The sequence below is a fragment of the Triticum aestivum genome, chromosome 5D, assembly GCF_018294505.1.
Source record: "Triticum aestivum cultivar Chinese Spring chromosome 5D, IWGSC CS RefSeq v2.1, whole genome shotgun sequence".
Lineage (NCBI taxonomy): Eukaryota > Viridiplantae > Streptophyta > Magnoliopsida > Poales > Poaceae > Triticum > Triticum aestivum.
The window spans coordinates 220,396,488-220,408,999 of record NC_057808.1 but is presented as its reverse complement, the minus strand read 5'-3'; positions in this window follow the sequence as shown (position 1 = coordinate 220,408,999).

Below are 12,512 nucleotides of genomic sequence, written 5' to 3'. Positions count from 1 at the left end.
GAAATCCCAATTTCAGTCTTCGGAACATCTCATATGTTCTGCGACGTTTCAAAAACGTCTTTGGTGCCACAACTCTAAACCGTTAGCATTACGCACTGAACTATCACGTAGTCATCAAAACGTGTATGTCAGATGTTTCGCAACATCTACAGACGACGCTGAGGTTCAGCACACCGAGCGGTGCATTAAGGACATAAGCCTTCTGTGCAGCAATGAGGACAATCCTCAGTTTACGGACCCAGTCCGCATAATTGCTACTATCAACTTTCAACTAAATTTTCTCTAGGAACATATCTTTAAACAGTAGAGCTAAAGCGTAAGCTATGACATAATTTGCAAAGACTTTTTGACTATGTTCATGATAATTAAGTTCATCTGATTATTTAATGAACTCCCACTCAGATAGACATCCCTCTAGTCATCTAAGTGATACATGATCCGAGTCAAACTAGGCCGTGTCCGATCATCACGTGGGACGGACTAGTCATCATCGGTGAACATCTCCATGTTGATCGTATCTACTATACGACTCATGTTCGACCTTTCGGTCTCTTGTGCTCCGAGGCCATGTCTGTACATGCTAGGCTCGTCAAGTCAACCTAAGTGTTTCGCATGTGTTTCGAGGCCATGTCTGTACATGCTAGGCTCGTCAACACCCGTTGTATTCGAACGTTAGAATCTATCACACCCGATCATCACGTGGTGCTTCAAAACAACGAACCTTCGCAACGGTGCACAGTTAGGGGGAACACGTCTCTTGAAATTTTAGTGAGGGATCATCTGATTTATGCTACCGTCGTTCTAAGCAAATAAGATGTAAACATGACAAACATCACATGCAAATCATAAACTGACGTGATATGGCCAATATCATCTTGCGCCTTTGATCTCCATCTTTGAGGCGCGGCATGATCACCTTCGTCACCCGCATGACACCATGATCTCCATCATCGTGTCTTCATGAAGTTGTCTCGCCAACTATTACTTCTACTACTATGGCTAACGGTTAGCAATAAAGTAAAGTAATTACATGGCGTTTTCTTTGACACGCAGGTCATACAATAAATTAAGACAACTCCTATGGCTCCTGCCGGTTGTCATACTCATCGACATGCAAGTCATGATTCCCTTTACAAGAACATGATCAATCTCATACATCACATATATCATTCATCACATCCTTTTGGCCATATCACATCACATAGCATACCCTGCAAAAACAAGTTAGACGTCCTCTAATTGTTGTTGCATGTTTTACGTGGCTGCTATGGGATTCTAGCAAGAACGTTTCTTACCTATGCAAAAGCCACAACGTGATATGCCAATTTCTATTTACCCTTCATAAGGACCCTTTTCATCGAATCCGATCCGACTAAAGTGGGAGAGACAGACACCCGCTAGCCACCTTATGCAACTAGTGCATGTCAGTCGGTGGAACCTGTCTCACGTAAGAGTACGTGTAAGGTCGGTCCGGGCCGCTTCATCCCACGATGCCGCCGAATCAAGATAAGACTAGTAACGGCAAGTAAATTGACAAAATCGACGCCCACAACTACTTTGTGTTCTACTCATGCATAGAAACTACGCATAGACCTAGCTCATGATGCCACTGTTGGTGAACGTAGCAGAAAGTCAAAATTTTCTACGCATCACCAAGATCAATCTATGGAGTAATCTAGCAACGAGGGGAAGGGGAGTGCATCTACATACCCTTGTAGATCGCGATGCGGAAGCGTTGCAAGAACGCGGATGAAGGAGTCGTACTCGTAGCGATTCAGATCGCGGTTGATTCCGATCTAAGCGCCGAACCACGGCGCCTCCGCGTTCAACACACGTGCAGCCCGGTGACGTCTCCCACGCCTTGATCCAGCAAGGAGAGAGGGAGAGGTTGGGGAAGACTCCGTCCAGCAGCAGCACAACGGCATGGTGGTGATGGAGGAGCGTGGCAATCCTACAGAGCTTCGCCAAGCACCGCGGGAGAGGAGGAGGAGGAGGGAGAGGGGTAGGGCTGCGCCAAGAGAGAGGAAGTCTCATATGTATGGCAACCCCAAAACCCCCACTATATATAGGGGAGGGGGAGGGCTGCGCCCCCATCTAGGGTTTCCCCCCCAAGGGGTGTGGCCAGCCCTAGATGGGACTTGGGGGGCGGCCAAAGGGGAAGAGAGAGGGGGGCGCCCCACTAGATGGGCCTTAGGCCCATCTGAGCCTAGGGTTTCCCCCTTCCCCCCCTTCCTGCGCCCTGGGCCCCTTGTGGGGGGGCGCACCAGCCCACCTGGGGCTGGTCCCCTCCCACACTTGGCCCACGCAGCCCTCTGGGGCCGGTGGCCCCACCTGGTGGACCTCCGGGACCCTCCCGGTGGTCCCGGTACGTTACCGATATCACCCGAAACTTTTCCGGTGACCAAAACAGGACTTCCCATATATAAATCTTTACCTCCGGACCATTCCGGAACTCCTCGTGACGTCCGGGATCTCATCCGGGACTCGGAACAACATTCGGTAACCACGTATATCTATTCCCTATAACCCTAGCGTCATCGAACCTTTAGTGTGTAGACCCTACGGGTTCGGGAACCATGCAGACATGACCGAGACGTTCTCCGGCCAATAACCAACAGCGGGATCTGGATAACCATGTTGGCTCCCACATGTTCCACGATGATCTCATCGGATGAACCACGATGTCGGGGATTCAATCAATCCCGTATACAATTCCCTTTGTCTATCGGTATGTTACTTGCCCGAGATTCGATCGTTGGTATCCTGATACCTTGTTCAATCTCGTTACCGGCAAGTCTCTTTACTCGTTCCGTAACACATCATCCCGTGATCAACTCCTTGGTCACATTGTGCACATTATGATGATGTCCTACCGAGTGGGCCCAGAGATACCTCTCCGTTTACACGGAGTGACAAATCCCAGTCTTGATTCGTGCCAACCCAACAGACACTTTCGGAGATACCTGTAGTGCACCTTTATAGCCACCCAGTTATGTTGTGACGTTTGGTACACCCAAAGCATTCCTACGGTATCCGGGAGTTGCACAATCTCATGGTCTAAGGAAATGATACTTGACATTAGAAAAGCTCTGAGCAAACGAACTACACGACCTTGTGCTAGGCTTAGGATTGGGTCTTGTCCATCACATCATTCTCCTAATGATGTGATCCCGTTATCAACGACATCCAATGTTCAAGGTCAGGAAACCGTAACCATCTATTGATCAACGAGCTAGTCAACTAGAGGCTTACTAGGGACATGGTGTTGTCTATGTATCCACACATGTATCTGAGTTTCCTATCAATACAATTCTAGCATGGATAATAAACGATTATCATGAACAAGGAAATATAATAATAACCAATTTATTATTGCCTCTAGGGCATATTTCCAACACTTCTCTCCCTCTTTTCCCCCTTTCCTTTCTACCTGTAATCTATTATCAAAGTTCACAATCTCAAACATAATAAAAATTACGTCGAGATTCTGAGACCACTACCACTATCAGAACGAGCCGGCGACGCGCCGCAGTCGCCGCTCCCATACCGGAGCCGCCTTGATCTTGTCAATGACAACCGAAAAATCTTCATGCACGTGCCCCTGAGGACCAGTGCCTGGAAGCCTCATTTTTTTAATTTTCATTTCATTTTTCTTCTTCTTTAAGGGTAATACCACTACCATAAATTCATTCTTCCTTGTAAAAATCATTATTTTGATTTTTTTCTTTCCTCTTTAAGGCAATAACAATGCCACCAATTAATAGTCACTCTATAAACTAATATAAGACGTTTTAGATTACTACCTTCTAAGAAAACTTGTTTTTTTGCAAAACTTCACTGTTATATGCTTATTCTTGCTTTCTTTAAAAAAAATCGTAATTTCCATTTAAATTGTGTACAAATTTTGTTATTATTTCATTTAATATTTATATTTTGTATGTTTTTAAGCGTAATACCAACACAACTAATTCATTCCTTCTTAAAAACTACTAATTCATTGGTATTACCACTATTTCTTTTTTTGGTTAAAAACTTAATTATTTTGATTGAGTTTTTTTTTCTTAAAGGGTAATACCAATGCCACTAATTCACTCTTCCTTACAAAACTTCGTTATTTTGATTTTTTATTTCATATTATTTTATCTCAAAATCATACTACAAATGCCACTAATTCATTGTTCCTTATAATACTTCTTTATTTTTATTTTGGTTTAATTTTTATTCTATTTTCTCTCTTCTTGAAAGATAATAGCAAAGCCACTAATTAATTCCTTCTTAGAAAATTTTCTGTTAAATTTTCACTGTTATATCCTTATTCTTGCATATTATAAAAAATGTAATTATAGGCAAATTGTAAAAATTCATTATTTGATTTAATGTTTTATATTTTCTTTGTTTTTAAGTGTAGTACCAGCGCCACTAATTCATTCATTCTTAGAACCTACTACTTAGTATTGCCACTATTTCATTTTTCTTAGAAAACTTCATTATTTGTTTTTATTTCATTTTCTTTTATTTCAAGGGTAATACCAATGTCACTAATTCATTCTTCATTGCAAAACTTCATTCTTTTGATTTTTTTGTTTCATATTGTCTTATCTTAAAGGGTAATACCAATACCACTAATTTATTCTTCCTTACAAAACTTCATTATTTTGATTTTTTTTCATTTTTTTCATTTTATTTCTTCTCTAAGGGTAATACCAATGCCACTAATTCATTCTTACTTATAGTAGTTCAGTTTATTTGTTTACTTTTTATATTTTATTTCTTCTTTAAGGGTAATACCAATTCCATTAATACATTTTCGTTGTATAATTTCGCTATTTTGATTTTGTTTAAACTTTTATTTTATTTGCTTTCTTGTTTAAGGGTAATAAAATGCCACTAATTCATGTCTTTTTAGAAAATTTATTTTTATTGAAACTTTCACTGTTATATGCTTATTTTAAATAAGCACAATTTCTGTGTAACTATTTGTAAATTATGTCATTATTTGATGTATTTTTTATTTTTTTAAGGATAATACCAATGTCGCTATTATATTAGAGAAAATTGCACTATAATTGGCTTATTATGTGCAAGTTTTTAAAGGTTTTTCCATTTCCTTTCTTCTTTAATGGCAATATTGTTGACTCTAATTTGTTCGTACTTAGAAAACTTCAATTTTTAATTCCAAGTTAGTTTTTGTATAGGGGAATAAGAAAGGTGGTGGAAGAAGTTGGTTGGGCCATTGGATCAAGATGGGATGATGGGGCAAATTTGGTTTTTAGTTGACTGATTTTTAGGCTGTCCCTTTCTATTTTTGTTTATTTATTTTTGTTTTGTCTTGTGTCTTATTAGGTACTTGATCAGTTTTTGTTATGTTTCTGGCCAAGCGCAAGTATTGGTGGGTCTTCTATTTTGTGGTTGTATAGGACCAAGTGCCCCTCTAAAAAATGACTCCAACTAAATGTTTTTTCCGGTGTATGTATTTATTTATCATAATACATATTGACCGGTATGAATAAAATCATTTTTTATCTCCCATGTGCTGATGTTACTAGCTTCTAGTATAATGTTATTCCTTCGTTGTTTTATGTTACATAAAAAAAATGGAGATTTGTATTAGCCTTCCATGTTTGAAAATTCATTGCCAGTCAAACTAACAGGGTGCATTCATATATCCCAAGACATGTAGCATCATCCAACATATGCAAAGCTTGGATGCATCTACGTGATTCTTGGAGTGTTAGCTCTGCTTCGTCCAGGTTACGATGATTTTGTTTAGCACCTTTGAAAGTGGTAGAATGAGACATAGGGAGTTTATTTCTCAAAAAGTTGAATAGGGAGCAAAACAGAGTTGCCGATCGTTTGGCAAATTATGGTCGTATAGAGTGTACCACGGCTGTGTGGATGCATGTAGGACCACCATGTATTGAGGATCTTTTACCTCTCGACTGTAACTCTCTCAATATGGAATAAAACTCTTTTTCCCTCGCAAAAAAAAAGAACAAAAGTGGTAGAATGAGGATTTTAATCAAGTACACCAGGAGACAACATGCAACGGCTACTTGCTGCAGGGCGGGGCCTTATGTTAACTGAAATAATGTGACTAACCCAAAATATTTTTTCAGTCACCTTACCATTAGTCGGTCCGATATCTGAACATGTGAGTACGTATTAAGCATAAAATATGAAGGTCTACGACAACAAGTATGCCTAACACGTGGTCAATATATAAGGATGAACCAATCATACCCTACAGTTGGCTGGGATGAAGCAGCGATGGACAATGTTCTTATCGGCCTTCTTTTAAGCATCGCCAACGATGGTAATGTTAGGGAGGTTGAGGACATAGTCAAAGTAGTGTATCAAATAAATAGAAGACTATCTCCAAATAAATTAAATTTAAATTTAAATTTGTATTGTGTTATTTTTAAAAAATGTTTGAATTATGATATTTATCTTTGAATGATTGTTTGCATTGTGATATGCATCTTTGAACCATTCAAATGGAAAATCAAAGAATATGTAAAAATATATTTCGTAAACAAATTGAGGCAGACAATCATAGGAGATAGGCCGTCGTTAAGTATCATGATTTTTGCGGGCTACTAGGGAATGTATGTAGACTGTCCGCGGATTATTTTTTGTCCCAAAAAATTTGATGCCTAGGTACCGGAGATGCCCTAATAAACAAGTATGGCGGACGAGCTTGCAGCCGCTACTTCGAGCAATCAATTCAAATATTGAAAAAGCCAAAACTCATGGAATGTTAGTATGTTGCGTGTTTTTTGATATGATGTTGATACAGAGGGAGTAATGTTTATGCTCTTTTGCATGTTTTTGGTCTACTCGGCGTAGGAGCATCTAATCTGGTTGAGTAACTTGCAAGATTAGATTGATGGTTTTCCATTCTTCTCTCTACTGTTGTACAGCTGTAAAACCATGTATGTATATGAAATCCTACTGTCTTGCCTCAAATATATATGCGCACTCGAGCTGATTCATCATGAAAGCAACGTCTACATTGTTTTTATTAGCACTCGCATTTCCTTTTGTCACTTTGGTCAACGACGATATGATCACTTGGCCGAAAGATGTTTATTACCAAATGTCTTTTTTTTAATATATAGACAGTGTTATTTAGGACTAAAAAACCATGATATTTAGGACTGCCGATGTCAATGCTTGAGATTTCCAGCTCAACAAGACGTGTCCTGTTAACGTCACAATAAAGTACCACATATTGTATTGTCGCATGTACCTTTCACATGAAAAATAAGATATTAAGATTGCGTGCCTCAACGAACGACTGTATTTTGTGCTCCAGTGCGGCTACTCCGAGTTCGAGCCAAACTCGGGTCCAGCGGGATCAGATAGTCGAGGCTCGTTGCCGGAGCGCACGGTTCAGGGCAGAGCACAGTGCGCGCGTCACCGAGAACGAGGACACCGGGATCTTCGACGTTGTCAATTTACCCCATCCTCGAACTGCTGGTCCAGTAGTGAGCTCGCTCCTGCCAATTCCTTTGCCCAACCTCGACTCCGGTCTTCTGTGCCCGTCTTACCTTCCCACCATTACCTCGTTCTCTCGTCGTGAGCTCGCCGCCCGGCGTCGTTCTCTGCTCCTGCCATTAGCCACTATCGAATCGGCTCGAGAGCCCAGGTCCCTCCATTCCAAGCGGCTCTATGTATCAACTTGTACAAGGGGTTGTCTCGTCGGCTTCTCGCCAAACCGTCACCCGCCGTTGTCGTCGGCCTGCGCTGCGTAGCAGGCCGTGGGGTCTCCTGGAGTGTGCGGCCGTGGTGGCTGGCCAGAGAAGCAACAACCCCCTGTCGGTGAGGAGGCAGAGGACGCGCCATGGCCTTTGAGCTCCTCTGTCGTGGCCTCTGGCCATTCACTCCTGGAGTGCGCGGCCGTGGTGGCTCCATTCGCCGCCTCGTGCTTCGGATCCGGCCAGCAGCCTCGCCGCCGACCCGACTCGGACGCCCACAGGCTCCGCGACCTGCACTATGCCCCAAAGGTCTGGCCACGCCGCTCATCATCGCCGTTTCCTCTGCTGGCGGCTCGCGTTGACCGCGAGGAGGCCAGTGCCTCGTCCAGCCGCGACCCACCTGCTGCGTCAGGCCAGCCGCCTCGCCCTGGCCTGCTTCGTCAAAACCACCTCCAGCCAACCATCCATCCTAACGCGCAAGCACGGCGGCGGCCGCTGACGATGACATGTACATAAGGTAGGTAATAGACCTGCCTTTTCAAAGACACTGCCCTACAGTCAAAGACATTCAAAGCACAACAAGATCTATCGACTGAAATCACCTCAAGGTGCAACCCACTCGACCAACAGTTCCACTCGACAGAGATGTAATCACTCGACCATATCAGAAACCACTCGGAGTACAGAAGGTCTAAAGTCACTCTGGATGGCAACGGTCGGACGTTCACTCTGTAGTCTTAATGATCATTTATATGAATTTAATGCTGACTTTACCAGTAATGTCCCCTCTTTATATGCATTGAACCATATGTAACGGGGGATGGCTGGGGTCCTGGCGTACTCTATATAAGCCACCCCTCCTCTGGGACAAGAGTTCGCACCCCCTGTAACTTCACGCATGATCCAATCGACCGGCCTCCAGGCACCGACACGTAGGGCTGTTACTTCCCCTGTGAAGGGCATGAACTCGTAAATCTTGCGTGCACAACTTCATCGTAGCTAAGATCTTGCCTCCTCATACCTACCCCCATTCTACTGTCAGACTTAGAACCACGACAGTTGGCGCCCACCGTGGGCAAGTGTCTTAGCGACTTTCCGGTGAGGTTGTGATTTTTCTTATTTCCATCATCATGGTTTCCGGCGGTGGATTGGCTGAGGGTCGCGAGATCCGTCTCGGCGCGCTCGTTTTCGTCGCCGACGACTCCGTCTGGCTCCAGGAGGCCCCCCTCGACGTCGAGACGCTCCCCGTCCGCGGGGCAAAACACCTCCGCGCGTGCGTCCGCGGCGTCCTTCTGCGGCAGCCGTCGACCCAGTATCGGTCGGCTCTCGTGGCATCTTCACCCCCCGCTGCTCGCCGCCGCAAGCGGTCCGGCAGATCGCGATCCAGCGGTGGCCCGTCAGTCGGCCACCCCTCAGGTCGCGGCAATCGAGCCCGACGAATCTCTTTACGGGCTGTTCGACCTGTCGAATGGCTCCGTTGAGACCCTGTCCGAGTGTGACAGCAGTGACCCTGCAGCAGAAGTCCTGATGGTCAACACGCCGCACAACCCGCCTAGTTACCGTCGCGACGGCGGCGGCGATGATCCATCGCGTGTCCACGAGGACTACCATCCCGAAGCCGAAGCCCTCTCTTCTCAACAGAGGGAGGAACTTCACCGCCACAACATGGAGGCGCTCCACACGCCCATTGTCGAAGAGACCTCTGAGGCTCGGGCCTTAGAGGCGGCGCGCCTGGCCACTTTGGCTGAGCGCACTCGACTGGAGAACCTTCAGTATGCACTCGACGAACGTGCTCGGCGGCAGATCCCTGAGTCCAGTCGACGACAGCGACAACTGTTCCCGCCTGAACCACGGGTATACCGCACTCCGATTCAGAATCTTGCAGCTGCAGCCCGTATAGCCGAGTCTATTCAGCCGTCCCAGTCGGAGGCTGGAAGAGATTTGATGCAGATCAGAGCGTTGCTCCGGGCAGAAGGAGAGCAGAACACAGCAGTATCTCAGTCGCGTAACAGAATCCATAGCAGATCTGTGGTGGCTGACACAGTCTAGTCGGCTCACAGCCCTAGATCGCCTCCGTGGCGTGAGGGGTGTGGGCATCGCCAAGAGCAGAACTTGGGTCGGAACCACGACCAGTACGATCATCGACTCGGCCGTGATGACCGCCGTCGAGTGCCTACGCCCCCTCCGAGGGGCGGATCATATGTGCCCCGGCATTATGATGACATGTGCCCGTACAGCGAGGAGCGGAGGTTGCCAGTCGACCCCAGAGAGCCGGGATTTGATGCAAGGTCAATTCTGGTGCAAGTTTTAGTCGACAGAAATCGAGCACACAGAGAAAGGCAAGACAGAGATCACCCGACTGGAAGCAGAGTGCATGTTTCTGGTCCCGAATGTTTTAGCAGGGCCATCAGAGCCACAGAGATCCCTACCAACTTCAGGTTGGCGACTGGAGTTAGTAAGTTCACTGGTGAATCGAAGTCTAACACTTGGCTTGAGGATTACCGAGTGGCTGTACAGATCGGTGGTGGAAACGATGAGGTGGCCATGAAGCACCTTCCCCTGATGCTTGAAGGGTCAGCTAGAGCTTGGTTGAATCAGTTGGCTCCGGGCAGTATATTCAGTTGGGAGGAGTTAGCCCGAGTGTTTGTCAGAACGTTCGAGGGCACATGAAAATGACTTGCAGGGTTGGCAGAATTGTAGCATTGTGTGCAAAAACCAAATGAAACTTTGAGGGATTACATCCGGAGGTGGACCACTTTGCATCACACAGTGGAGAATGTGTCTCAGCATCAAGCAGTTTGCGCCTTCAAGGAAGGCGTTCGGTATCGGGAGCTTAACCTGAAATTCGGTCGGACAGGAGACATGACCCTAACCCGAATGATGGAAATAGCCACTCGGTACGCAAACGGCGAAGAAGAAGACCGACTCCGTAGCGGCAAGAGCCAACCAGTCGGCCAGGACACTGGAGGTAATTCCAATCGAAAGCAGAAGCGCAAAGCGGAACCTGCCGGTCCTGGAGAGGTTGCAGTCGCGACCCAAGGAAAATTGAAGGGAGAACCTAAGGGGCCCTGGACCCCCAAGAAGGTAAAAGATCAGGCAGGAAATGATGTGTTAGATTTACCGTGTCATATACACACCAAGAAGGATGAAGAGGGAAACCTGATTTACCCCAAGCATACCACTCGACAGTGTCGACTCCTTATCCAGCAGTTCCAAGAGAAACAACCCAGTGAGAAAGAGAAGAAATCCGATAAGGATGAGGACAAAGAGGAGGAGGATGGTTTCCCCAATGTCAATTCCACCTTGGTAATTTTTGCTGATGTCGAGAGCAAGAGTCGACTGAAAGTCATCAACAGAGAAGTGAACATGGTTGCTCCGGCAACGACGACATATTTGAAGTGGTCACAAACGGCAATCACATTCGACCAGTCTGATCACCCAGCTCATGTTGCCACTCCAGGACGGTGCTACCTCTTGAGCATGCGTTGCTTTTTCCTTGAAGAGGAAAGGATGATGCAGCAAAGTAGCGTAAGTATTTCCCTCAGTTTTTGAGAACTAAGGTATCAATCCAGTAGGAGGTTACACGCAAGTCGCCTTGTACCTGCACAAACAAACAAGAACCTTGCAACCAACGCGATAAAGGGGTTGTCAATCCCTTCACGGCCACTTGCAAAAGTGAGATCTGATATAAATAATAAGATAAATATTTTTGGTATTTTTATGATAAAGATTGGAAAGTAAAGATTGCAAAATAAAATAGATCGGAAACTTATATGATGGAGAATAGACCCGAGGGCCATAGGTTTCACTAGTGGCTTCTCTCAAGATAGCATAATCTACGGTGGGTGAACAAATTACTGTCGAGCAATTGATAGAAAAGCGCATAGTTATGAGAATATCTAGGCATGATCATTGAAAGGATCGATATAGTTGACTAGAGGGGGGGTGAATAGGCAACTAGCAATTTTTAGTTTTTCTTTACCAATTTAAACTTTGCATCAAAGTAGGTTGTCTAGATATGCAACTAGGTGAGCAACCTATATGATGCAACAACAATAAGAACACAAGCAAGCAAGAGATATAACACAAATAAGCTTGCACAAGTAAAGGCACGAGATAACCAAGAGTGGAGCCGGTGAAGACGAGGATGTGTTACCGAAGTTCCTTCCCTTTAAGGGGAAGTACGTCTCCGTTGGAGCGGTGTGGAGGCACAATGTTCCCCAAGAAGCCACTAGGGCCACCATATTCTCCTCACGCCCTCACACAATGCGAGATGCCGTGATTCCACTATTGGTGCCCTTGGAGGCGGCGACCGAACCTTTACAAACAAGGTTGGGGCAATCTCCACAACTTAATTGGAGGCTCCCAACAACACCACGAAGCTTCACCACAATGGACTATGGCTCCGCGGTGACCTCAACCGTCTAGGGTGCTCAAACACCCAAGAGTAACAAGATCCACAAGGGATTAGTGGGGGGGTTCAAATTTCTCTTGGTGGAAGTGTAGATCGGGGCCTTCTCAACCAATCCCTAGAGAATCAACAAGTTTGATTGGCTAGGGAGAGAGATCGGGCGAAAATGGAGCTGGGAGCAACAATGGAGCTTGGAGCAACAATGGAGCTTAGAGGTGGAAGAGGTAGTCAACTAGAGGAAGAAGACACCCCTTATATAGTGGAAGAATAAATCCAACCGTTATCCACCAACTCAGCCTGCACACCGCGGTACTACCGTACCTGAGGCGCGGTACTACCGCAGGGGCACGCGGTACTACCGCAGGGCCCTGCGGTACTACCACCCACGCAGCAGAGACCAGAAC